The 25,017-nt window shown below is 47.6% G+C and overlaps 1 protein-coding gene across 7 annotated transcripts in view; it reads right to left on the bottom strand.

Annotated features, from left to right (window-relative positions):
- The window catches only part of LOC147027752 (ELKS/Rab6-interacting/CAST family member 1-like), a 434,885-nt gene that overhangs the window by 388,033 nt on the left and 21,835 nt on the right, over positions 1-25,017 (bottom strand). The window contains exon 1 of one of the 7 annotated variants that reach the window (XM_085877325.1): positions 20,679-21,245. The exons of the other annotated variants lie outside the window; for them this stretch is intronic. The gene's annotated coding sequence lies outside the window, so the exon portion shown is untranslated. Of the gene's footprint in view, positions 1-20,678; positions 21,246-25,017 lie in introns of those variants that run through there. 7 annotated transcript variants of the gene reach the window in all.

The following is a 25,017-nucleotide window of genomic DNA, read 5'->3' as shown; positions in this document are numbered from 1 at the left end:
AGGTAGGTCGACCCGGCGAGCAACCCTATCCCACGCGGGGGCTGATTGGCTCGATCGCGGTGAGACCGAAAGGTCCACCCGTGACTGGTTCCCGGCGTTAGTCCGAGAGGGTCACGACTGGATTGTCCGTCCGGTGGGCGACGTGCCGCGATTCGAGTTACGTGGCCGTTCGCACGCCGGCGGGCGCGAAATCCGCAACACTGGTGTCAGGAGTGGGATATAAACTCATCGCCCTCCTCGCGGCACTGGTATCGGAGAACAGGAAAACGGGCTGTCCTGTCTCCAATTAAATTCACGGGAATCGGTCCAGGGGTGAGAGAAGCGACCCCCGATTCCCTCCAAATTACGAGCGAGCAAATTAACCCTTAAAGAGAAGCAAGATGGCGTCTCAAGGCGAGCGGGAGCCGGGGGTATTAGAAATGGATGTAGAATGTGTAGAATCCATGGTCCAGGATGGAATCCCCGTGCAGGAAATGTTGATTGTGCAGGAACACGGACTCGCCCAACTGAACCCAGAGCCCGAAATGGGTGCGGCAGCGGCCGCAGTGTATGACACCTCCCCTCCCCCTCTCCACCAAAACCCTTCCCCGACCCCTGCCGAAACGGCTCACCCAAGCGCACCCGACATGACCCAGCTATTCACCATGCTGGCAAAAATGTATGCGGAAACGACAGCGAAGATGATTGCGAACATGAACAAGCAAATGGACGAAGTAAAAACGACGATGGATGCGAATACACAACAAATAAACGAAAAGATGGATACAAATACAAACGAAATGAAAGGCATGAACGAAAAGATGGATACAAATACAAATGAAATGAAAAACGAAATGAACAAGCAAATAAACGGAATGGAAACAAACATGAAGGAGGAAATGAAAAAGTTCCGGGGTGAGACGCAGAACATGGGCCGATGCCTGCAGGCGGGCATGAAGGCCGTGACAACGGAAATAATAGTGGAGACAAGGGAGGTAAAGGGTGAAGAGTTGGCAGTGACGGTAGCCGGGAAGGGAACGATAGAGGAGAGACTGCACGGTGAGGACGGGGTAAGTGACGCACACACGGAGGTAGTGGAGGACAATGGGGTTGAGCTCGCGGAGCGTGTTGGGACCCGGTGCGAGCACCTGGATGGCCTCCTCCAGGAACGAGGGGAGGGAGTATGCCCCCTTGAGGTGAGTCACGACCAGGTGAGTTCGGTCGTGCTTTGCGGGGTTGAGGGGACGGGTGCTGTGGACAGGTGCACGGAGAGCTTTGGGGGTATAGAGGCCCCGGAGACCCTTGTGGGGACACGAATCCCCAGTGTGGTTGTCCCGGTGTGTGTGGTGCAGGGTGTGAGTGCGTCCCCGTGTGTGGCAGCGACCCCGTGTGTGAGTGGTGTGGTAGCGATGGTGCCGGAGTGCGTGCTTCCCAGCACGCCGTGTGTGGATGAGGCACCGTGTGTGGAAGAGGCCGTGTGTGTGGATGAAACGGCCGTGTGTGTGAGTGAGGCACCGCGGGTGAGTGCCCCCGCGTGTGTGAGTGAGGCACGGTGTGTGGATGAGGCACAGCGGTTGAGTGCCCCCGCGTGTGTGAGTAGTATGGTTTGTGTGAGTAGTGAGGCACGCGTGAGTGAACGGCCGTGTGCAAGGTCGCTGTGTGCAAGGGAGACCGTGTGTGTGAGAGAGCGGTATGTGAGGGAGATGTCGGTTGGCATGCGGGAGCACGCAGCCGCGTCTCCCGGTGTGAATGTGATGGAGTGGACTGTGTGCGTCGTAACACGCAGGTGTGCGTGGGTCGAATGGCGACGACGGCGACATGTGATGAAAGAAAGCCGAGTAGCGGCTGTAGCTGTTTCGGGGACCGTGCCGGGTTCACCCAGCAGTGAGCACGCGGTTCGTGCTGTGCAACGCACGAGACCACCACGTGCTCGCTTGCGAGAGTGAAGTCCCGGTCCGGAAACGCACGCGGTGGATTTGCCAATCCCGCGGACGGACAAAGTTTAGGCAGGTAAATGGATTTGGACCGGACGGGTTCTCCACGCGATCGTGTGTGTTAAGCTCCAACGGGCAAAGCACATGTGTTCGCGTGGGGAACCCCTCGAGACGTGGGGCTTGTGTTTTTTTTTTATTGCGCACGGTGACGTCATGGCTGCACGTGGGGTTGGAATCCGGCAGGAGGGGTATCCCGGCCGGATGGTACCGTCCAAGGAGGGACGAGGTACACGTGCAGCTGCATGACGTCACGGGCAGGTGCAAAGTGCGCGAGTTCTGAGTTGCCGCGCAGGTGCTGCGCATGTAAAGAGAAAAAAAAAAAAAAAAATAGCAAGCCTCACTTTCGGGTGTACAGGATTCCTGGGCAAGGGGTGGAAGACCCCCTTGACCCGGGGCACAGGATGGAAACTAGTTAGGGGGAAGGGTTAGCTTAGTTAGACCGACTTCATGGGGCAGGGGTAAGTCCTCATGGAGTCCGTGGAATGGATTAGTTAGAGCAGGGATCGGGAACGTTTTTGACTCAGAGAGCCATTAAAGCAAAATATTTGGAAATCTATTTCAGTGAGAGCCATATAATATATTTTAAGACTGAATTCAACTAAATGTGAGTATAATAAGCCTCTGAATTTATTCTTTTAAATCATGATGTTATAATACTCACCATTAATGGGACTTCTGGTGCTGCATGGATTTGCTGATGGCTTTGTAGTCTGGTTGGTACTTGGTGAGGTTAAGCTTCATGCAAGCGTTGAGGCTTTCATCCGTTAGACGTGATCGTAGGTTGGACTTGATGTTTTTAAGATGTGAGAATGACTGCTCACATGCATACGTAGATCCAAACAAGGTCAATACAGCAATACTCACACGCTGCAGTGTGAGGTATGTGACAGGAAGCGCGTTCCATGTTTTGATAATCAGCTCGTCTTCGGGTTGAAGTTTTTTCATTTCTGTCCACATGTGCTTGCTCGCCAACTCTGCTTTCTGTCGTGTGATTCTTTCCAAATCTTCATTCAGTGACTTGAACTTATTCACCCACATGTCTGAGGCCTTCAGGTCAGCCACTTCTGCTTCAAAATCTCTGACGGAGACACCAGGAATGTAACTCAGGTCGGCTGTGTTCAGTGAACACTCGTTTGGATGGATGATGAACTTAAAAAGACGAGTGTGCTCACGAAATTCTCCAAAGCGTGCTTTGAATGACTGTAGGAGACTGGATGTGAAGCCAGCTAACTGGTGGAGATCAAAGTTTTGAGTGGGCTCACTTGCTGTGCATGCATCTTTAAATTGTCTCAGTTTTTCAAAATGTAGTAAACGACCTGTTTCAAGATCCATGATAAAGAGCTCCAGCTTGTTTTCAAAAGCAAACACGGCTTGTTGAAGGGATAACACTGTATTTCCAATGCCTTGCATTTTCACGTTGAGCTCGTTCAGATGTTCAGTCATATCCACGAGATAGTAAAACTTGAGGAGCCACTCAGTTTCGGCTAGCTCAGGATGCTCAATCCCTTTCATTTCAAGGAAAGTCCGGATTTCGTTCAGGCAAGCCGCAAAACGGCTAAGCACCTTCCCTCTTGACAACCAACGCACATTGCTGTGCAAAAGCAGACCGTGATAGTTATTTCCAACTTCATCCAGCAGTGTTTTAAACTAGCGAGCATTTAAGGCTCGGGCAACAATAAAGTTGATCACATGAATGACCAGCGACATCACTTCGCCAAGCTGCCCATCACACATCTGAGCACAAAGTGCCTCCTGGTGGAGAATGCAATGGAAACTTAGGATGGGTCTATTTTCATGTTCACGGAGAAGCGCCACAAATCCTTTGTTTTTTCCCCACCATACACGGAGCACCATCAGTACACACCGAGATAAGTTTATCCATTCGTAGATTTTTTTCTTGAGCGAACTCCATGAAAGACTTGAATAAATACTCACCTCTTGTGGACCCTTTTATTGGCAGAACAGCAAGACTTTCTTCGCGCAGTGTATCACCAGCAGCATATCTTGCAATCACACTGAACTGCGACAAATGGCTTACGTCTGTTGACTCATCCAAAGCCAGGGAAAAGAACGGCGCTGTATTTATGTCCTTCACTTGCGTTTCCTCCACTTGGTTTGCCATCATGATGGTACGATCATGAACAGTTCTTGCCGACAGAGGCATGTCTTGTATCCGTTTGATTATCTTGTCTTTCTTCGGAAGATCATCAAAAAAGTTCATTGGCGACATCCAGCATGAACGTTTTTGCATACTCGCCATCTGTGAATGGTTTTCCGTTCCTCACTATTGCTAAAGATCCAGCAAAGCTGGCGGAATTATAGTCACCTTGCCGGGTCCATACGCGGAGTTTCTGCTGGCTGGCTTGCACCCTGCTCAGTAGCTCTTGGCACGCTTTCTTTCTGCTGTCTCCCACAGGGTATTTTGATGCAAAGGTAGCATGGCGCGTGTCGAAGTGCCGCTTTATATTCGACCGTTTCATCGATGCAATTTTGTCATTGCAAATTAGACACACCACAGAACCTGCTCTCTCCACAAAGGCGAATTCTTCGGCCCATTCGTCCTGAAATGCGATACTCCTCATCTTTTTCTTTTCGCCATCTTCTTCGTCGAAGGGTTAGCTTTGAGCAAATGAGAGGGAGATGTTGACCCAAGTGAGTCTGGCTGGCCTGCGCACGGGCTGACATACTCGAGAGGTGCTGCGCGGCCGGCCGACTCTGGGATGCTGTCGCCTCAGCGGTGGCGCGTGATTGGTCGAGATGAATTCCGTGACGCGTCTCGGCGGCGGCACGTCGTGGAGGAACGGAAATCACGAGTCGCCTCAGCGGTGGCGCGTGATTGGTCGAGATGAATTCCGTGACGCGTCTCGGCGGCGGCACGTCATTGGAGGAACCGAAATCATGAGTCGCCTCAGCGGTGGCGCGTGATTGGTCGAGATGAATTCTGTGACGCGTCTCGGCGGCGGCACGTCATTGGAGGAACCGAAATCACGAGTCGCCTCAGCGGTGGCGCGTGATTGGTCGAGATGAATTCTGTGACGCGTCTCGGCGGTGGCACGTCATTGGAGGAACCGAAATCACTACTCGCGTCGGCCGCATGACTGGACGAAACAAAAACCGCTTCAGACAATTCGGAGGTGTTTTTTCTTCTCTCCTTCTGCCAAGTTCAGCCCTGCACGTGAATGAAGCACGACACCATTCAAACTATAGGTAAAGCTTCTGTGAGAAATATTGGGCTTTCCAAGTTTCAAACTCCAATTTTATCTGCGAGCCAGATGCAATCATCAAAAGAGCCATACCTGGCTCGCGAGCCACACGTTCCCGACCCCTGAGTTAGAGGGATTGTAGCCAGATTTAGGTTGGGGAATAAAATGATTTTTATGATTTGGAGACAGAGACAGACTTGTGGATGTGTAGCGGGGACGTAGTTTAGCTCCGTAGTGTTAAAAGGAACGTGCTGTAGTATAAGGGACGACGTGGGAGCACGAGTTAGTTAGGGGATGTAGTTAGAAGGATGGCAGAGTTCAGTGGTGTGTGTTGAAGAGTTGTTTGTGGGTTGTGAGGTGAGTACATGGTGAGTGAGTGAGGCCAGCGGGTCTGTGTGTGTGGAGCGAATGGGGAATGCATGGTGCGATGAGTGATTGGGGGGAGGAGTGACTCCCGCCCAAGGGACCCCCGGGGTCAGTGTAGAGTGAGTTAGGGGGTTAGTCAAATTGAAAAATGGAGGTCGTTTTGTTGTTGGTGGGAAAGTAGGCTCGAGACCCATTTGGAGGGGTGCAGGAGCCCTGTTGACGGGCTTGGGAGCGTGGCTGCGAAAGGTGAGTATCGCTGAGTGGGTACCCCGGGCACCAGGCTAGTCGGCCGCGGTAGGCCATGGGCCCATGGGGGGGCCGGGACAGAGTAGTGGGCACGGGTGCGCCTGCTTGGTGCGGGGGCCCAGGGTGCCATTAGCCGCGTGGGCAGTGTTGTGGGCACGGGTGACCCTCGGAAAGGGGCCCGGGAGGCCGGCCTGCCACGTGTGCGTTTCAGGGGAGGTGCCATGGGGGGCACTCCCCGGTGTTAGGGAGCTGGTAGGCTCGGAGGCAGTGTAGTGCCCGGGGGTGCCATAGCGGGAGAATCGGCAGAGGGACGTGCCTGCCAAAGGGAGCCACGTGTCCCAGCCAGGAGACCGTGTGAGGGCACGGAGAGAAAATTGGGGGGCGAGGCCCGAAATTGTGAGGACACCAACACAGGCGACGGGAATCTGGGTTGTTAGAACCAATAGTTTAAGCGAGAGGCGCTTGTTGAAGCCCCGGGGTAGTTTAACAGTTAAATGGTTAGGGTAGATTAGGAGATGTACCCCTCCGCACCATCCATCCCCTCGCTCTCGTTGTGGGCCGCCGGACCCACTTTGGGTAAGATCGCCGAACTCTGGGGAGGCCATTCTGAGGCTTCGTTGGGCCTCGACACAGGACGTTAGCTCTCCCTTGTTCCCCTCTGGGAAGGGAACGTAGGGGTTGGGAGTAGGCTAGGTGACAGAATAGGTTAGCCGAACAAGGACGATAAAGGGGGTTAGGGGACGATTTATAGTGGGGAAGAAAAAAAAAAATAAGTTGGGGCTAAATTGGGGTTTGACAAATTAAGGGAGTGGGTATGTACAGTGACAGGCAAAGGCGATAGGTGGGAGGGAGACAGGTAGGTAGGTCCGAGCCCGCCTTCCAAGTGGCCAGCACCACCGCACTCCCTCCACCAACCTCCACTGAACGGCAAAGGCTGGCCAGCTTCATCTGCAGCTGCTGTGCTGCAAGGCCTGTGCCGGCTGGATCGTCTGCCGGCTGGCTGTTTTTCTGCAAGGCCTGTGCCGGCCAGTTCATCTGCCCGCTATGTTTGCCTGCAGCGGTCTTCTTCTGCGGGCTGTGTTTGCCTGCTCACCTTTGCCATGCCATGCCCACTGCCCACGTTCACCAGCCCCGTTCAATTTTTGCTTTGCCCCCCCCTGTTCATTTCCATGTGCGCCAGGATCCGCAAGGCAACAGTTTGCAAGCTGCAAGAACTGCCCTGTTGGCAGCTACAACACGGGCCTGCAGTGGCGGCCCGTGCACCGTGTTTGTGTCCATGCATCCATTCGTTGTGTTCATTGCGTGTGCCACTTGAGCTGGCACGGAGACTGCGTTGTGCAGCCCATGCACCGTTGTGGTTCACTGCGTTCAGTTCAAAAGGGAAGGCCTTGGACTGCGTGTGAGCAGCCAGCCACGTTCCCTGTCACCTGCATTGTTTTGAGCCAGAGACTGCATGTGAGCAGCCTGGCTCCCTGCTAACTGCTTTTCTTTTGCAGAGTTCAATGATCCTGGGCCATGGTTTAGTGTAAAATTTGTAAGTTAAGGTTAAGATGTACTGTAAATATGAGTGCGCCCCCGGCATGTTTGTCTTAGCGCCGGCAATTTTATTTAAGTCGTCCGTGTGAGTGAGTTTGTTTAGGTAGTTACGCAGCCCTCAGGTTATTTATTTTGGGGACACGAATACCATGAATGTCGCACTCAGGGATCCGTAGGTAAAATGTACTAGGGGAAAACTACACATGATGGCACACGAAAATTTGACGACTCGGGACGAGTCTGTAAAAAGGGGAGGGGGTAGTGTTGTGGTTACCAAATTCGCAAACCACCATTCAGGTCCCTTAGGTGAGGTATCTCGGTAAGTGCATGTGTAGTTAGGCCCAAACCCGTTGTCTAGTGGGAATACATGTCATTTATGCGAGCTGCGACTCTTCAGGATAGCCGTTTTTCTTTTACTATCTTTATTTTGGACCAACCGCCATGATCACAACCACAACATCAACCACCAACCACAACGCCGCTTCACCACAACCGCCACGACCTTCACGTCACACCTTGCAACCGTAGCATCGCCACCGTTCTTGCCCCGCTGTGGGTACCGGTGTTGGACTCGTGCAGGGCGCACGTCGAACAGCGTGTACAAAATCACGGATTTTGTGCTTCAAAAACGGATCAAAAACGACACACGCCCACTTTTTGCCGTCCAATCGGTGAGCGAGGGGCGATTTGGCCCCGCCTCCAGGACGATCGATATATGCAAATTTGTGGATCAAAAAGCCTTCACGCCCACTTTTTCTCGGGCCAATGGGGAGCGAGGTGAAAGGTCAAAGGGAGGGGGTCAAAGGCGAAGCTACGGGGGGATAAAAGGACCGTGTTCGTCAGTCAGAGCTGTGTGGAAGTCTGGAGCCCGAAGCCTGCAGTAGCTGGAGAAGCTGAAGAGAGTCGAACGAGGAGAGCCCAAAGAAGAGTCCAGGGTGGAGAGTCCAGAGGCGGCAGCGGCGAAGGCAGACGAGGGGGTGCTCGCGACGGTGCCGGGAGCTGCACGCCCGAGGAAGGCCGGCAGCGCGACCTGGCCGAGGTGGAGACGCACACCAGGGATAATAAAGATCCTCTATACCCCGAGCATCAGCAACCCCCTCCTGTTTCCCCCCGCGCTGAGATAGTGCGACCAAGGGGGCCCCTTTCCCACCCCCTGCCAGACACTGTCCGCGAGGCCCGCGGAGTGAGGCGCCATCGCCGCTCCGCGTCTCATCACCAGACGGGTAGGCGCGACCCGGTCTCGGCCTCAGGCCCGCCTCATCCTTGAGGGTATTCTTTCCTTGGTTTTGGGTATGTGTTGTCGGCGCCATCTGTGAGGTAGAATTGTATAAGTGTTGCCGTGTGCTCGGTAGTCAGTATTAGCTCTGCATTGTTTTCGCTTTTATATTTGCTTTTTGTGTAAATGGAATTGTGTTTTTTCTGTGTGCTTTTGGTGGAATTGAATATGTGTGTTTCCCGTGTGCCGCGAATAAATGTGATTTATTATTGAACTGTTCTCCCGCTTCGCTTCGTCTTTTCCTCTATTGAATCCCCATCTTGCTTCACGTAAAGGGTTGGTAGTGGGCTGGATACGCCCGATAATTAATCGAACCGTCGAGGTCGACGATAACACCGCTCGGTTATTCTGATAGTACGGAACGGGTCGCTTAAGTGGCCCGTGTCCGAAGTCGACCTGCGGCGAGGTGCGATCGCCCGGTCTACCCTCCGCGTGGGTACTTAGGTAGGTCGAATTCGGCGAGCAACCCTATCCCACGCGGGGGCTGATTGGCTTGATCGCGGTGAGACCGAAAGGTCCACCCGTGACTGGTTCCCGGCGTTAGTCCGAGAGGGTCACGACTGGATTGTCCGTCCGGTGGGCGACGTGCCGCGATTCGAGTTACGTGGCCGTTCGCACGCCGGCGGGCGCGAAATCCGCAACAATATATATATATATACATATACATATATACATATACATATGTACATATATACATATACATATATACATATACATATACATATACATATACATATATATACATATACATATACATATATACATATACATATATACATATATATACATATACATATACATATACATATACATATACATATATATATACATATATATATACATATATACATATACATATACATATATATACATATACATATACATATACATATATATATATATTAGCGATACCCGTGCACATGCACGGGATAGCAGTACAACATAGCTGGGAGCAGACGACAGACCGTACACGGGGAATGACAAAAATATGCATTGTGCAAAATGCAAGTGGTACTATGGAACGCCAAGACTTCCCAAACATTGTCGGCATGTCCGCTAAGTGCCACAGCAATTTCATAGGGGTCATGTGACGGCGAGCCGAGTTTTTAGTGTGCAAGCTTGGTATTATAATGAATATATATATATATATATATATATATATATATATATATATATATATATATATATATATATATATATATATATATATATATATTGTTACGGCTGTGGAAATTCGCATTACACCATAAAGAGTCTTCAGGTGAGATATATCGGTAAGTTCATGCGTAGTTAGCCCAAACCCGTTGTATAGAGGAATATGTGTGATTCATCCGGGCTGCGACGCTTTGAGTTAGCCATTTTTCTTTCTCTATTGTTATTTTCGACCATTAAGCCGCCAACAACTCAAACACCACCCCAACAACCAAATCGCCACCATCAACAATGCCCCCGAACAACTCCACCAAACCGCCACTACCTTCACCTCCACAACCCAACCCCGCAAGCATCGCCTCACCCGCCATTCTCTAACGACGCTCAACAACGCCCCCAAACAACTCCACCACCTTCGCCTTTCTCCTTCACAACTACCAACCGCACCACCTGTGAACACTGAACGTCGGGCTGTCTAGGGCCCGTTCGGCGATTGGTTCCAAACACATCGAGCCGCGAGCACGAATGGCGGCCTTTCCGAGGGAGAAATTCGGATCAGGAAGGCTTCACGCCCCTTTTTCTCCGTCCAATGGGCGAGCGGCGGGCGGTATGGCCCCGCCTCCAAGCGCGATGAACGTGGATTCTTTACGAGAGGAATTCGGATCAGAAAAGGCTCACGCCCCTTTTTGCCGCACCAATGGCTGAACAGAGGGTGGCGTGGCCCGCCTCCAATCATGTTTTGATCCGAATATTTGCATATAGGCTCCTCCTGAGGCCTATAAAGACGTGAGCGCAAGGCAACTCAGGTGTTGAGTTGGGTTTTGAGTTCGGTTGAGTTCAGTTCAGTTCAGTTCAGTTCAGTGCGAAGTTGAGTTGAGTTCGCGCGGGTCAAGTGGAGATGGAGGTCGTCGGTTTGGGGGTCGCTCGTCTCGTCGCGGGGTCCAAACCAGCCAGCCATTCCCCTCTCCCTGAGCATCAACAATTTCCCCCCCCCCATCCGCGCTGAGATAGTGTCGGGGGGGGCCCGTTCCTCCCCCACCCTAAACGTGGTGCCAACAAAACTGCTCACGCGGAGCACGCCGGAGAGGACTCGCCGACCACGCCAGGGGCACGGAGTCGGAGCGCAGCTGTGCGAACATTGCGGCTTGCCCGCCATCGCGTCACGAGGACGCGGGTAAGACCTTCCCGGTCTCGTGGACCTGGCCGATCCTCCAGGATCCACGTACATTTGGTCTACGGACCTGTCTGCCTCCTTGCCTGTGAGGGTGGCTTTCTTTTCTTTCCGGTTGAATGCATGCTGTGGCGCCGTGTCCAACAAGTAGAACTGTTTAAGTGTTGTAAATAATTGCCCCCTTTTATTCGGTGTTAACTCTTTCCTTGCATTTGCTTTTGTTGCATGATTGTATGACTGTAAAATACATGCTTCCGTGTGTGTAAATAAATGTGCATTGCTTGTTGAACTGTTTCCCGCTTTGCTTCGTCTCCTTCCTTTTATTGAATCTCCATCTTGCATCACGTAAGGGATCGTAGTGGGTTTCAACATCCCGGTAATTAATCAGAACCGTCAAGGCCGACGATAACTCCGCTCGGTTATCCCTGTAATACGGAATGAACCGCTTAAACGGTTCGTGTCTGGAGTCGGCCTGTGGCGTGGTACAACTCCTCGGTACGCTACTCGCGCGAGTACTTAGGTAAATCGACCATTCAGTGATCGGACCCTATTTCGCATGGGTAGAATGCAGACTGAGTTGTGGTGAGGTTAAACTCCCACCCGTGACTGGCTCCAGGCGGTAGTTCCCGGAGGGTCACGACTGAATTGTCCGGTCCGGTGGGCGAGGCGGCCGCTTTTGGCTACACGCGGTCGATCGCACGCCGGCTGTGAATTCGCAACAATATATGTATATATATGTGTGTGTGTGTGTGTGTGTGTGTGTGTGTGTGTGTGTGTGTGTGTGTGTGTGTGTGTGTGTGTGTGTGTGTGTGTATATATGTATATATATATATATATATATATATATATATATACATATATATATATATATATATATTCCCGAAGTACAGCCAAAACAGTACCGATAGTACAAAAATTTTAGGGCCACCTGACTCACCATTCACCTGCAGTGTGCAGTATCAAGTTTCGTTAAAATTGGGGAAAGAAAAAATGATTTAAAAAATCAATTCCTGATTCGGTCAAGTTCTGGTATGACAATCCATAAAGCGCAAGGACAAACCATGGAGAATGTGTTGATAGACCTCGAGAAATCGTTTGCCGAACGATGACTCCTGATGGCAGATGCTCAAATGCTCAAATTTTCTTCAAGTTAAAGTTTGACCACTAAATAATATTAAAAATTTTGTCTGTTATTTATTTATTTATTTTTTTCCATCAACCGCTGTCACAACAGGAACCCAACGGGTTCACGGGTTGTCATGTATATATACGAGGTGTGTTCAAAAAGTATCCAACCTTAATTCTTCGTGCGTAAACAAATGAAGCTTGGGAGGCGTGGTTTGGTGCACGTATGTAGGTGATCCTAATCCGTATGCGTGAATATTTTCCCGCCTGCAGAAGCTGGCAGTCGCCGACAGACCGCCGATGAGTGAGGAAGTGTAAGTGAGCGCCGTCGGATTTTTGTTTTTGACAAAATGACGGATCACTGTGGTCCCATCGCCAGTGATCACTGTGTTGAAGAAGTTGGGATCACTGTTCACAGTCTCCAGCATGTCCTGTGCGATCTCCAAACGGAGTTGCTTCTGCTCGATCGTTAGCAGCTTTGGCACGAACTTCGCTGAGATTCTCCTTAAGCCCAAATCCTCAGTCACAATGGAATGAGCAGATCCAATGCTGACGCCCGCCTCGTCTGCAAGTTCTCTGATCGTGATTCGACGATCCTGCATCAGCAGGGTCCTCTCTTGGTCAATGACTATCTCATTTCAGGAGGTTGAAGGCCTACCTACCTTCACTTTCCACTGATGTGCGACCATCTTTGAAGCAGTTGTACCACTCTTTTATCTATGTGGTGCCCATTGCTTCGTTCCTGAATGCCTGTTGAATCTTGCGGATCGTTTCCACTTGGGAATCGCCAAGCTTTACACAAAATTTGATGCAGTAGCGTTGTTCAAGTTTTTCCGTCATTTTGTCAAAAACGGAAATCTGACGGCACTCACTTACACTTCCTCACTCATCGGCGGTCTGTCGGTGACTGACAGCTTCTGCAGGCGGGAAAATATTCACGCATACGGATTAGGATCACCTACATACGTGCACCAAACCACGCCTCCCCAGCTTCATTTGTTTACGCACGAAAAATTAAGGTTGGATACTTTTTGAACACACATCATATGTGTGTATATATATATATATATATATATATATATATATATATATATATATATATATATATATATATATACATACATATATACATATATATATACATATACATATATACATACATATATATACATATACATATATACATACATATATGTATATATATATATATATATATTGTTGTGGTTCTGTAAAACCGCATGCCGCCAAGGTAATTTTGCACAACATACAGTGATCCCGAGGGAGTTATTTCAAAAGTATGTGTATTTGTTCGTCCTTTCCATATGTCTGGTGGGTAAAGGGGAAAGATGTGTTACGTGGAACTCCTTCAGTTCGACTTCTTTAACCTCTTTATAATCTTCAACCCTTGTAGTTCTTCCACTCCTTTGCTGCACCCCCTTCTCTCACAAGAAACACGCAAGCAAGCACACACACCAACTCATAGAACCCAAGTGAGCCGCACAGCGAGTGGTGCTTATGCATTTGCGCACAAATTTTCCATTCAAAGCTGCGCACCAATTCTCAACTGACATTTCACCTCAGACCTTTATTCCGCTCACTATATTCCGAGTTTACTATACAATGATCACTACAACCTCTTCATCCGACTTCTAAAAATCCCCGCAACAACCCACATTTACATTTTCCATTACCAAAGTGACCATTACTCACAATCTCATTACAAGGAACTTCCACCTCTTCTCCACAATGCCACAACATACTGTTACTTCACTACAAATGCCACAACATGCTCCTGCTACTCTGCAGCTGCCTCAAACTCATCGAACACTTGTCACAGCCTGAAAAGGCATGGAGATGTACAGTAGGTCGGTTTATTTTGGGGCATAACTCAAAGCGCGAACGTGCACTGGAGCTTGTTTAAGGACCTTCAGGTAGCGCAGGGATTTCCCTGAAATCCTACTTTTGAATGAAGGCCAGCGCACGTTTGGGTCCAGAACGCCTCCAAAAACCACGGCCCCACGTAAAAGTCAGAGCTCCGGTGCGTGCCTGTCGGCGGGCGACTGGGCTGGATTTCACACTCGGGGCCTGGCAGGGCATGGCTATGACCGCTATAGACCAATAGGGGAGCTCAAATTCATGAGGGCTTCTTTTGATCCGATGTTTGGCTCCTCCCCTCATCCGGGGCTCATAAAAGGGATGAAGGCGGCTCATTTCAGAACAGAGTATTGCCAGGGACAGAGCTGGAGGGATCACCGAGAGCATCGCAGGAGAAAATATCGCTAGACGTCAGACCTCGCGGGGAGACAGGCAGCGCAAGGACAAGCATTGGGTAAGCGTGACCAGGCATGGGGTCAGGCATTGCTGCTGTGAGCTGGGACTGCTTCCACGACACTCATTAAGGTTGTATCCAGCAGCGACACTTACACATACAGACTCTTACATGATTTATGATCGGAACTTTTCTCTCACGCATCTTTCTTCTACCATCTATCTCTCATCTACTGTGGATGCAAAGGAGCAAACAATGCGGGCAAGCCCGACCAACAGTTCTTTTCAGAGCAAAACCCTAGAGCAAAATGAAGTGCGAACCAAACTGACCAAGCTGCACGTCACAGTCTTCCTCTTACACTACGCCGCACCGCCCCCCCCTCCATGTCGCAATACACTTGCACTTCTCAAACACGCACCCTAGACACCCTCAATATTTCTCCTTCCTCCCCTTTTATAATCATTCTGGGCTGCACCAGGTATTGAAAAGTCATTAATCCTCAACTGTTTCTATCTCTCTGGGCTAGCTATAATTTTCTGAGAGAGAGAGAGAGAGAGAGAGAGAGAGAGAGAGAGAGAGAGAGAGAGAGAGAGAGAGAGAGAGAGAGAGAGAGAGAGAGAGAGAGAGAGAGAGAGAGAGAGAGAGAGAGAGAGAGAGAGAGAGAGAGAGAGAGAGAGAGAGAGAGAGAGAGAGAGAGAGAGAGAGAGAGAGAGAGAGAGAGAGAGAGAGAGAGAGAGAGAGAGAGAGAGAGAGAGAGAGAGAGAGAGAGAGAGAGAGAGAGAGAGAGAGAGAGAGAGAGAGAGAGAGAGAGAGAGAGAGAGAGAGAGAGAGAGAGAGAGAGAGAGAGAGAGAGAGAGAGAGAGAGAGAGAGAGAGAGAGAGAGAGAGAGAGAGAGAGAGAGAGAGAGAGAGAGAGAGAGAGAGAGAGAGAGAGAGAGAGAGAGAGAGAGAGAGAGAGAGAGAGAGAGAGAGAGAGAGAGAGAGAGAGAGAGAGAGAGAGAGAGAGAGAGAGAGAGAGAGAGAGAGAGAGAGAGAGAGAGAGAGAGAGAGAGAGAGAGAGAGAGAGAGAGAGAGAGAGAGAGAGAGAGAGAGAGAGAGAGAGAGAGAGAGAGAGAGAGAGAGAGAGAGATGGCACTTGTAATAGCATATAGCACAAGTTAAGACTAAGAATTTTCGGGATAACTCTGCACTGCGTCTTCTTTTGTAAATACTGTTTGCCTTTTGCCGCACCCCATGAATTCCTTGCTTTCCCTGCTGTCCATTTGCAATAAATCCGAGCTGCAATAAATAAATCCGAGCTGCATTTGCAATAAATCCCATTTACTGTGCCACATAACTTTCCTCACATCCTTGTTTAAATAAATTTGTTGGTAGAAATGTTCCCAGCTTGTTTTTGTCTTTTCCTTCATTGGTCCAGCATGGCCCACACCCTATCTTAGCCGGGACATTATTCCCCAATAATCTGTTCCTTCGCCGGTATGTACTTGGCAGCTCTGGTCGGCTGCACCTGATCCAGTAGGTAATCTAAACAACGCAAATACGCACCGAGGACATGATCCCTGGTAAGTAGGTCACATTTCCCGAGGTAAACGGTTGTTCGACGGAGGACCATAAGTCACGTGATCAAGTCATTGGCGTTCGCGGTTGATTTGGGACCCGCCATGACACAAAGTTATTCATGTGCGACGAACTGTGATTCCCGGTGAGTCCAGCAAGGAACCCAAGAGAGCCCCTCCCTCGTGGTTCCCCTGTGACTCCGGGTCTGCAACAATATATTCCTCTCTCTCCGTACAAGATTGAAGCTCATGAAAGAGCAAGACTATAGTTATCCTGCACATGCAGAGCAAAAAGTGGGGTTAAGCAATTAGTTCATTTCTGTCTGTGTGTCTGCCTGCCTCTGTCTGTCTGTCTGTCTGCCTGTCTGCCTGTCTGCAAACGTCTGTTTAGAATCAAGAATGCAGCCTGGTGCACGGCTTAATGGTTAGGGTGGCTGGCTTGGGATCTTGGGGTCCTGAGTTTGAGTGCGGTTGGCTGCTGAATCAACACCAGGTGGGGTTGACTCAGCCTGTCATCCTTCCGAGGTCAGCAAAATGAGTACCAGTGGACTGGTGGAAGGGCACAGCATCAGTGGCATAGTCGGGCCCCAACAAAATGATAACTATCCAGCAGCCAGGCTACCATATGCCAGAAGAAGAAGATGATCAAGTCGTAACTTGATTTAAATTGAATGTTATATTTTGAACCCGAATCAGAAAACAAACCTGCAGTTTTACCGTACTTTGGCTCTGAATTTGTCCCGATCGCACATGCGCAGAGAGGAGCGAGATAAGTGTTTTTTAGTCTGTCTGGCAGTCAAACAAAATTGAAAAACATTACAAACACGAAATGTACTGTTTTTAAGGATGTCATAAAGGACACAAATAACAGGCACAAATACCTAATGTACGTGTTAGATAAGGTGGTGTAAAAGCCGTTGCATTAAACAGTGATAAACTTATGGAATTACTTTTTCTACAAACCTTTAAAATCTTTATTTTATTTCAATTGAATTATATACTTGAGCACTGGAGAACACAAATAGCCTTTTTGACACTTTCAAAACCCTTCCGTTTAGCAGTACTTGGACAAGATATTACGGCATTTTACATCGTCTCGACCAATCAAATTTTCAACTCGCAGACACCGCCATGTCTTGGTTTTTTCTCCAAACTGCGTGGGGTAAGGTGTTCTATTAAATCCTAAGTTGAGATCATTTTCCAGAAAAATGGTAAAAAAAATTAGACATCTTATGGGATCGATCGCGCACGCACGCACGCACGCACGCACGCACGCACGCACGCACAAACACCTGGGCTATATTTATGTTATAGCTATGGTGCTGTTTAAAATCTTTAACAATGACAGGAATTTGGTCAGGATACCGGCAGACGGTGACCTACTATTATTTGAAAGGTACTGTGGACTATTTTACAACTGAAAGCAAAATGCTCAGAGAGAGGCCAAACAGCTTAACACTCTCCGGGAAAAAAAAAACAAGAGAAGACTGCATACTCTGTAAGACCCGACTTGTGGAACAGGTATATAAATTGATTATATTGCACCTGGAATTCCAGTTAAAAATAAACAAAAAGTTCCACCAATAAAAACAAACAACTGTTTGAAAGCATTGGTAAAGGAACACACCACTGAACGAATTACAGAAAAGATAAAATTTGCACCTGGAAAGTTTATTGCATTCATCCTTATATTTGCCGTTATCCCACAATAACCAAATGAAACGGCGATTATGAAAACGATGTAAAGTTTATAAACGGCATCTCACTGATTAAATTTGGGGGTGAAGAGACACCAGGGTATTAGAAACACAGCGATGCAGATGGCATAACAAAATACTACAAAGTCAATGAACTGCTCAAACAGATCCATCTGACCGAATAGATGTTGGCTTCATAATGGAAGGTTGCTCGATATGTGGATGGCATTTGGATGCTATTATCCTGGTGGGCTTGATTTCACGGATAGTGATTCCACCAAGCCGGATGGCTCCCGGCACAAAGACTCAAGGTTTATCATCGGCCCCACATCCAATAAATGTACATTCTGCCTCTGTTGAACTGCAGACCATCGATGTGACATCTCCGAGTATTGGCACGACTCTATCAATTATGTAAAAGAGAAGATTTCAAATAAATAAATAATGCATTAAGAGCTTTATTGAGATAATTTTATGAAAACAATTGTTGCATCAAATGGATTCTGTCCAAAATGTCTGTTATTACTTAATCCACAAGTTAATTTGCGTTCTCACGACCGAAACAACAAGAAGAGATTTCCACAAAGTACAAAGGGTGGAGGGTCACACAAGATTAAGAATTTTCCACGGTTTGCCATTTCATCTTCTGCAACCAATCAGTCTTGAACTTTATTATAATTCCGAAGCAAATTTCTGCCAAGAACAAAGAATAAACGTTTCATTAAGCAAAAACCACAAAACCTTGGGCAGGCATGTTTTGCGTTCCGAATCAGTAGGCCTGAACGGTTGGCTCATGACACTGAGAATGAAAATGCAAGAACAAAATGGTTATTGTTATCCACCGAAAGAATATCACAAAGCGCTGATGTTTCGGGCTTTAACCCCGATACAGGCGAAAGAGGGACCCGGGCTCTCATCTTTTGCTCTGATGAAGGGGGATGGGGTAAAGCCTGAAACGTCAGAGGCTCCTACATGAGCCTTAGATCAATGCAAACATTTAAAAAAAAAACATTCACAATGTTACAAACTTACCAATCTACCACTCACACAACAAGATACAGGAAAGACCATTCGGCGTCAACAAGAAAGCACAGATAAATAATCATGCAAATATGGACAGAATTGTTGTGTAAACAATGGTACAATGACTTTCACATGTGGTGCTCCACCTGCTGAGAAAGACTTGAACAAATAAGGGAATTGAGGTGGTGTATAAACAAGCTACTCGCAGCAGGATTACAAAAACCGAGTTATAAAACCAAGGCCTCCAAGGTCATTGGAATCTCCCGCGATGAAGCCGAGTCTATAGGCTGATCACTTTCACATTGCAGACAAGGCGGTGGTCTCTGTCTTCTACCGCCTCCTTTCTGCTCTTCAACCCTCTGCTCTTTTGGTACTTTGTCCCCCCCTTCAATCCCCAGGTTTGTGCTGGGTGCACGTGGGCTGCCAGCAACCCCCCTTCTGGAGAAACTCCTAAAACCCAGAATCCCTGCTCAGTTCCTCTTTGTTGTTCTTTTTTGCCACCTGTGGAAACAACTTCCACATTTTGTTCAATCTCACCACTCCCTCCAAGTGATCAAGGCAGCTGTTCACCACCATCTCAGATAAGTCCCCATTAAAAACCATTATTTTTTTTCTACCCCTGTTAATCTCCCCCTCCCCCACCAAGCCCACCACTTTCCAAGTTTCCAGCTTTTCCTTCTTGAGAGTTTGTGGCCGTATGCATGCTGAACCCCATGCCGCATGCCGTATGAACCCCATGAGTTCTCCCCTGGACATCATTCTTCCCTACATCCCATATTTATCCAAGTGTCTCTATATTTTGTTCCCACCCCTCCCTCCCCCTTCCAAATGTTCCTTTTTCTTCTGTTACATTCTGATTCGTTCTATGTTCCAGCCCCTCCATGACCCTCAAGTTTGCATCCAAAACAGGTCCCCTCAACAGGAAGGTTCAAGCAGGTGTAGTTATATTTACTGGAATTATGTTTTTTGGTTGGATTTTTCATTGTTGATTGCAAACCTATCAGTACTCAATGTTGGGCACGCCTGAATTTTAAACCGACCATTGCTAGCAGTTGACCAATGAACAAATTGTTGGCTTGTTTGGTGTTCCCATCTGAACTGATAGCTCGATGGCAGGCTCAAAACCTTTACATACGGTACAACCGTGCAAATTTGTCCCATGTCTCTTAATGTCCTTGGGTCCAACAGGATGATATAGAGGTAGTAAACTTACCTTTCAGTTCTTTAGTATGGGTACGATTCACAGTCCTACTATTAACTGTCACATGTATGTTTCACAGGTAGGTTTGTGCAAATTTGAGCCAAGCCCAAGCATCAAACAAATTAAATATTTGCATTGAGAAATGGACAAACGCAAATAAATAGAAACAACAACCTGGAATAATGTTGTGCTGCGAATCCCAGGTGTCAGGTTGAACTTCTCGAACTCAGGACCTTCTCTTCTCGAACTTCTCGAATGGGGCTCCAACTCAGGACCCAAACCAGCCACCCTAACCACTTAGCCAACACCAGGCTGGCCAAATAAATAAATAACAGCCTTTTTACAGCCATTTTTCCCTGCTGAGCAGGGGTTAGCTTTTTGTGGGCTCCATGTAATCATGGTTCCCTTTTTGAGGCAATGTTTTATGGCCGGATGCCCTTCCTGACACCAACCCTGGTCACCTCTTATGACACACAGGAATATGGTACACCTATTCGAACCGGGGCAAACACCGGGACCAGTACACTGGTACTTATTTTGTCGACCTCAGAAGGATGACAGGTTGAGTCAACCCCCTGGTGTTAATTCAGTGGTAACGGGGCTCGAACTCAGGACCCAAGCCAGCCACCCTAACCACTAAGCCAACACCAGGCTGGCAAAATAAATAAATAAATAAATCGGCCAAAACATAAATTGGGCAGAATGAATGAATGAATTAACTAATTACACTGTTTTTACACTTTACCCCAGTTTAGTGTGAAAATACCTTGAACCAAGATTATTATTACTTTCCTTCTCTGCATTGAATGAACTGCTGAAACATTTACCCTGAAATACAAATTAGACACACAAAGGGAACCTCCTCCCAGGCCTTCTTGTCCTTACTGCATCATTCTTTTTACGGAAGCAGGGGTGGATTTCAGTGTCGGTGATGGTGATGGTGAGAAACACCAAAAGCACAGCAGAGCACTTTCACCCTTCAGAGGAGAGGCCAACGTCTCACCTCACTGCAGTGGAAACAAGATGGTGGAACCAAACATGGAATGTGCTCTCCTTTGCATTAGGACAAACGAGGAAGAAAAGCCACAATGTGCTTGCTGCATGTCATATACTTCGTCCTCCTCTCTTCCCATTACAAGGGGTGAGACCGAATGTTAACAAGCTTCTGCTCGACCTTGACCATGATACTCCTCCACTTCTCTCCTCAGCCAATTCGCTTCACTCTCCAACCACCCCCACCTTATTGATATCACTCCTCACATAATCGTTGCATGTAAACCTCGTTCTACCTCTTTTCCTCCTACCTTGCTCCCTCAACCTATCCACTTTCTTTGCCATTCTCTCTTCCTCCATCCACACCAAGTGTCTCGCCCAGCCCACTTCGGCGGCTTTTTACCAATCTCCCCGTCAAGCTCATCGGAACACCAATCTCCTCCCTCAATTCATTCATTCTCCTCCTACATTGTTACATGGAAGGGTGGAAGGGAGTGGGGTTTCCATAGTGAGAATGTGATAAGAATAGTATGAACTGTGTGTTCAAGTGGGTAAGATATACTCTTGCATTAGACATGTCAGAGGTACTGTAAGTCGAATGATAAAACGTGCACCAAGGAGGTGACAGTTGTAAACAAGAGCAGGACAGGGTCAGGTTGTATCGTGTAAAACCCAAACAGGCAAGGCGAGGTGGGGACTAAACATAGTGGTTCTGAACCGGGGGTCCATGGTGCCCCAGGGGGTACGTAATGCCTCATCAGGCAGGGGGTACAGGATATAAATTTTGATTTGATGCAGCTAAAGAGAAGCTGTTTGATACAAGGTTTGTGCCTCATTTTTAACTGCATTTTTTTCTCAAGTTTTATTGTTTTATTTCAGATCCGATTCCACTGCTTCACCCACGGTCTTACCATGTTGAAGAGGCGTTGTTACCAAGATTCGTATTTGCAGTATGGCTTTACGTTCATGCTCGACAAAGATGGTATTCAGAAGCCACAATGTGTCCTTTGTTCAAAGGTGCTTAGCAATGGATATATGAAGGCATCCAAACTTCAAGGCCACCTTCAGACTGTTCACCCTGGGAGTGCTGAAGGCACACGAGCTTCTTTAGAAACTAAGCGAGCACGGTTTGAAGCAAAGGGGCACACTCCCCGTTAATTGATTTGTTCCGAAGAAGAAGCCAGCGCTGGAGGCAAGTTACCGTGTGGCATTAAGGATCGCAAAAGAGAAGAAGCCGCATACCATCGCAGAAACCCGGGTGAAACCATACACTGTAGAAATAGCCGAGCTGATGTGGCAAAGATGCAAAACAACAAAAAAAAAATTGCACAGATCCCTCTGTCAAACTACACCATTCACAACCGAATCGAAGACATGTCACAAGATATCTGCAAACAAGTGGTGGAGAAAATCAAGGTAAGTCCAGGAAAAACAGTTTGCAATTGTATGAAACAACTGATGTCTCAAACTGCACTCAACCTTTCGTTTTTGCTCAATACGTGCATGAGAACAACATCAAAGATGAATTCCTCTTTTGTAAGCCGCTGAAAGAAACAACGAAGGCAGTGGACATCATGGCTATGATCAATTAATTATTCGATTCCATGGGACTTTCCTGGACCTTGTGAGATTTATTTCTTCTTCTTCGTTCATAGGCGGCACTCGGCTGCGGGGTAGCATCATTGGCTGAGGGCACGGCTGCACCGTTGATGCAATGCCCTCTGCTGGTTCGGGCAGGAATTTGGAACTGGCATACCTTGCAGATGCGTTTGGAATGCAAAACTCTTTGAACATCTCACTCCAAGGAAGAGGAGTGACGATCTTAGAGGCCGAAGAAAAGGTCAAACCCTTTCAGGAGAACTTGGCTCTGAGGACGAAAAGTGAATTCTGGTAACTTTGCCAATTTTCCTCTCTTTGATTAAATCACGACTCATCCAGCGCATCCAGCGCATCGAACGAAATTTGCGGGACGGCTTAGGATTATGACAAGCACGAATCGATTCGATCTTGTTGAAGATCCGGATCTACTGTAGATCCAGATCCGACAATTTTTTAAGTGATCCTTCATCATTGAGTGATTGGGCCAAAAACGATAAATGGCACAATACTCAAAAGGTTATGGATGGATTCACTGGGGGTTGCATCACCTTTTGTCATCAGTGAGCTTTGATATCTTCAGTAAATTGGCTCATTATTATCAAGGGAATTGATAATAATGGATATTTGCAAAATTGTATTTTTTCGATCTTTAAATTTGAAGACCACAAAATCCAAGCATATCTTACCAAATACTATGAGTAGAATGGCACTCGGTAGAGCGCATACCTCCGCCAGGCTGAACAGTTTACATTTTGTATCCCACTGAGAGGCTGGATCCACTGAGTTTTGTCGTAACTCTACCTTGTCAACTTTTTGAAATATCCTGCTATACTATATATAGTTTTTGTCCCTAATCTCTCGATTATGAATAATCACTTTAAAAATTAAAAAAAATTGTCATATCCAGATCCGGATCTTCACCAAAATCGAATCAAGTCGACGTCATCACACACCAACCATTTTGATGATACACGTAGTAAAATAAAAAGAAATACATAAGTAACAAGTGGTGCCAGGCACAACAAATCCCGCCCATTTAAGGCATAAAGTTATTTTGGGGATCAAATTTAAATTTGATACATCCTTAACGTGAATGTTGATTACAAGGAATAGAATTAGGAATATTTTAGTCTTAGTTTGAAGTCAATTAAACTATTTTTGACGAAGTTATGAGCGAAAAAGATTTTGACCTTTTCGTGACCTCACCTTGACCTTTGACCTAATTGGACCCAAAACTTAATGGGGGTCGTCCGAGGTTCATTGCCCACCTGTGGATACAATTTGACAGTGTTTGAGCCAGCTGTTTTCCCGTAAAGTTGTATTTTCGTAACCATGTTTCAGTTTTAATGGAAAATTTGTAATTTTGACCAATGACCATGACCCCCAAAACTTCAGACCCGACCAATCTTCACAAATATGCATTTTTCACTATAGGAATGGGTAGGATTATAAGTGACAAATAGAATAAGGTTCACTATAAGCTTAGTTTGAAGTAAATCAGATCATTTTTGACGAAGTTATGAGCGAAAAACGATTTTGATTTTTTCGTAACCTTGACCTTGACATTTAATCCAATTGGACCCAAAAGTTAATGGGGTCGTCCAAGGTTCATTGCCCACCTGTGGATTAAATTTGATAGTGTTTGCTAAAGCCGTTTTGCCGTAAAGTTGCTAACAGACAGACAGACAAACAAACCGGACGATTAAAATATCCCGCTCCCTCCCTAAAATCACCGTTGAGAGGGGGCATGTGACACCTCACACTGTGACCAAGGGGTACACAAACTGAAAAAAGGTTCAGAACCACTGACAACATCAAAAACACACAGGAAGAGCTATGTGCTGTTAATGGACTAATATGGGCAGTTTTGACAGGAACTGCAGGCCAGGACTTTACAGTAAGCTGGGGAATACAAGCTGAGGACCGGACAATTCCACGAGAGGCCACCCCACAGGACGGAATGGTCCTGACGACGCCCCGGCCAGCAACATGATCAGCAGCCCATGAAGACAGTCCCAGAGAGGAGGAATCGGCCATGTCTGCGCATGTGCACGGCAGAGTTGAGCTTTTGACACCAGAGGAGAAATCTGTATCTCTTTTCCTCTCTCTACTTGGCTGTCTCCTTCGTGTCCTGGCCTCCTCTTCGCCATCAAGACACGAAGTGCACTTGGCTGTGTGCCATGCCAACCAGTGTGACCACTCCTTGGTTTTTTTTTCACAAGATCTTGGCTATTCGTTGTTCACCTTGGCGTCTTGGTTTTCTACAGGTTTTCTTGGCGTATAGGTTTTCTGATTATCATCGCTTTTCCGAAACCTTGGGAATTCTTGGCTTTTTTCATTGGCTCACCTTGGCATTTATGAAAATGAGGAGTGGTCACACTGACACCAACCTGCACAACCACAGCACCGACAACATTGCCCGATATTCCCTTTGTATCTGAATCTGGTATTTTAACACCATAAGCGGGTTGTTTCTTTACATTTGTACATAAGATCGGGTTTTCGAGTCTTACCTTCCCTATTTGTCTGTTTTCGTGCGCCACATCTCTCCAAGTTTTGTTGTCTTGTCCATCCCCGCGTGAGTAAAATTTTCATCATAAACCATGATATGCTGAAGAATATCTTCCCACCT

The sequence above is a fragment of the Eptatretus burgeri genome, chromosome 4 (assembly GCF_056783735.1).
Source record: "Eptatretus burgeri isolate ZD-2024b chromosome 4, Ebu_testis_v1, whole genome shotgun sequence".
NCBI lineage: Eukaryota > Metazoa > Chordata > Myxini > Myxiniformes > Myxinidae > Eptatretus > Eptatretus burgeri.
The sequence above is the reverse complement of the archived record's forward strand: the minus strand, read 5'-3'. Positions and strand labels throughout refer to the sequence as shown.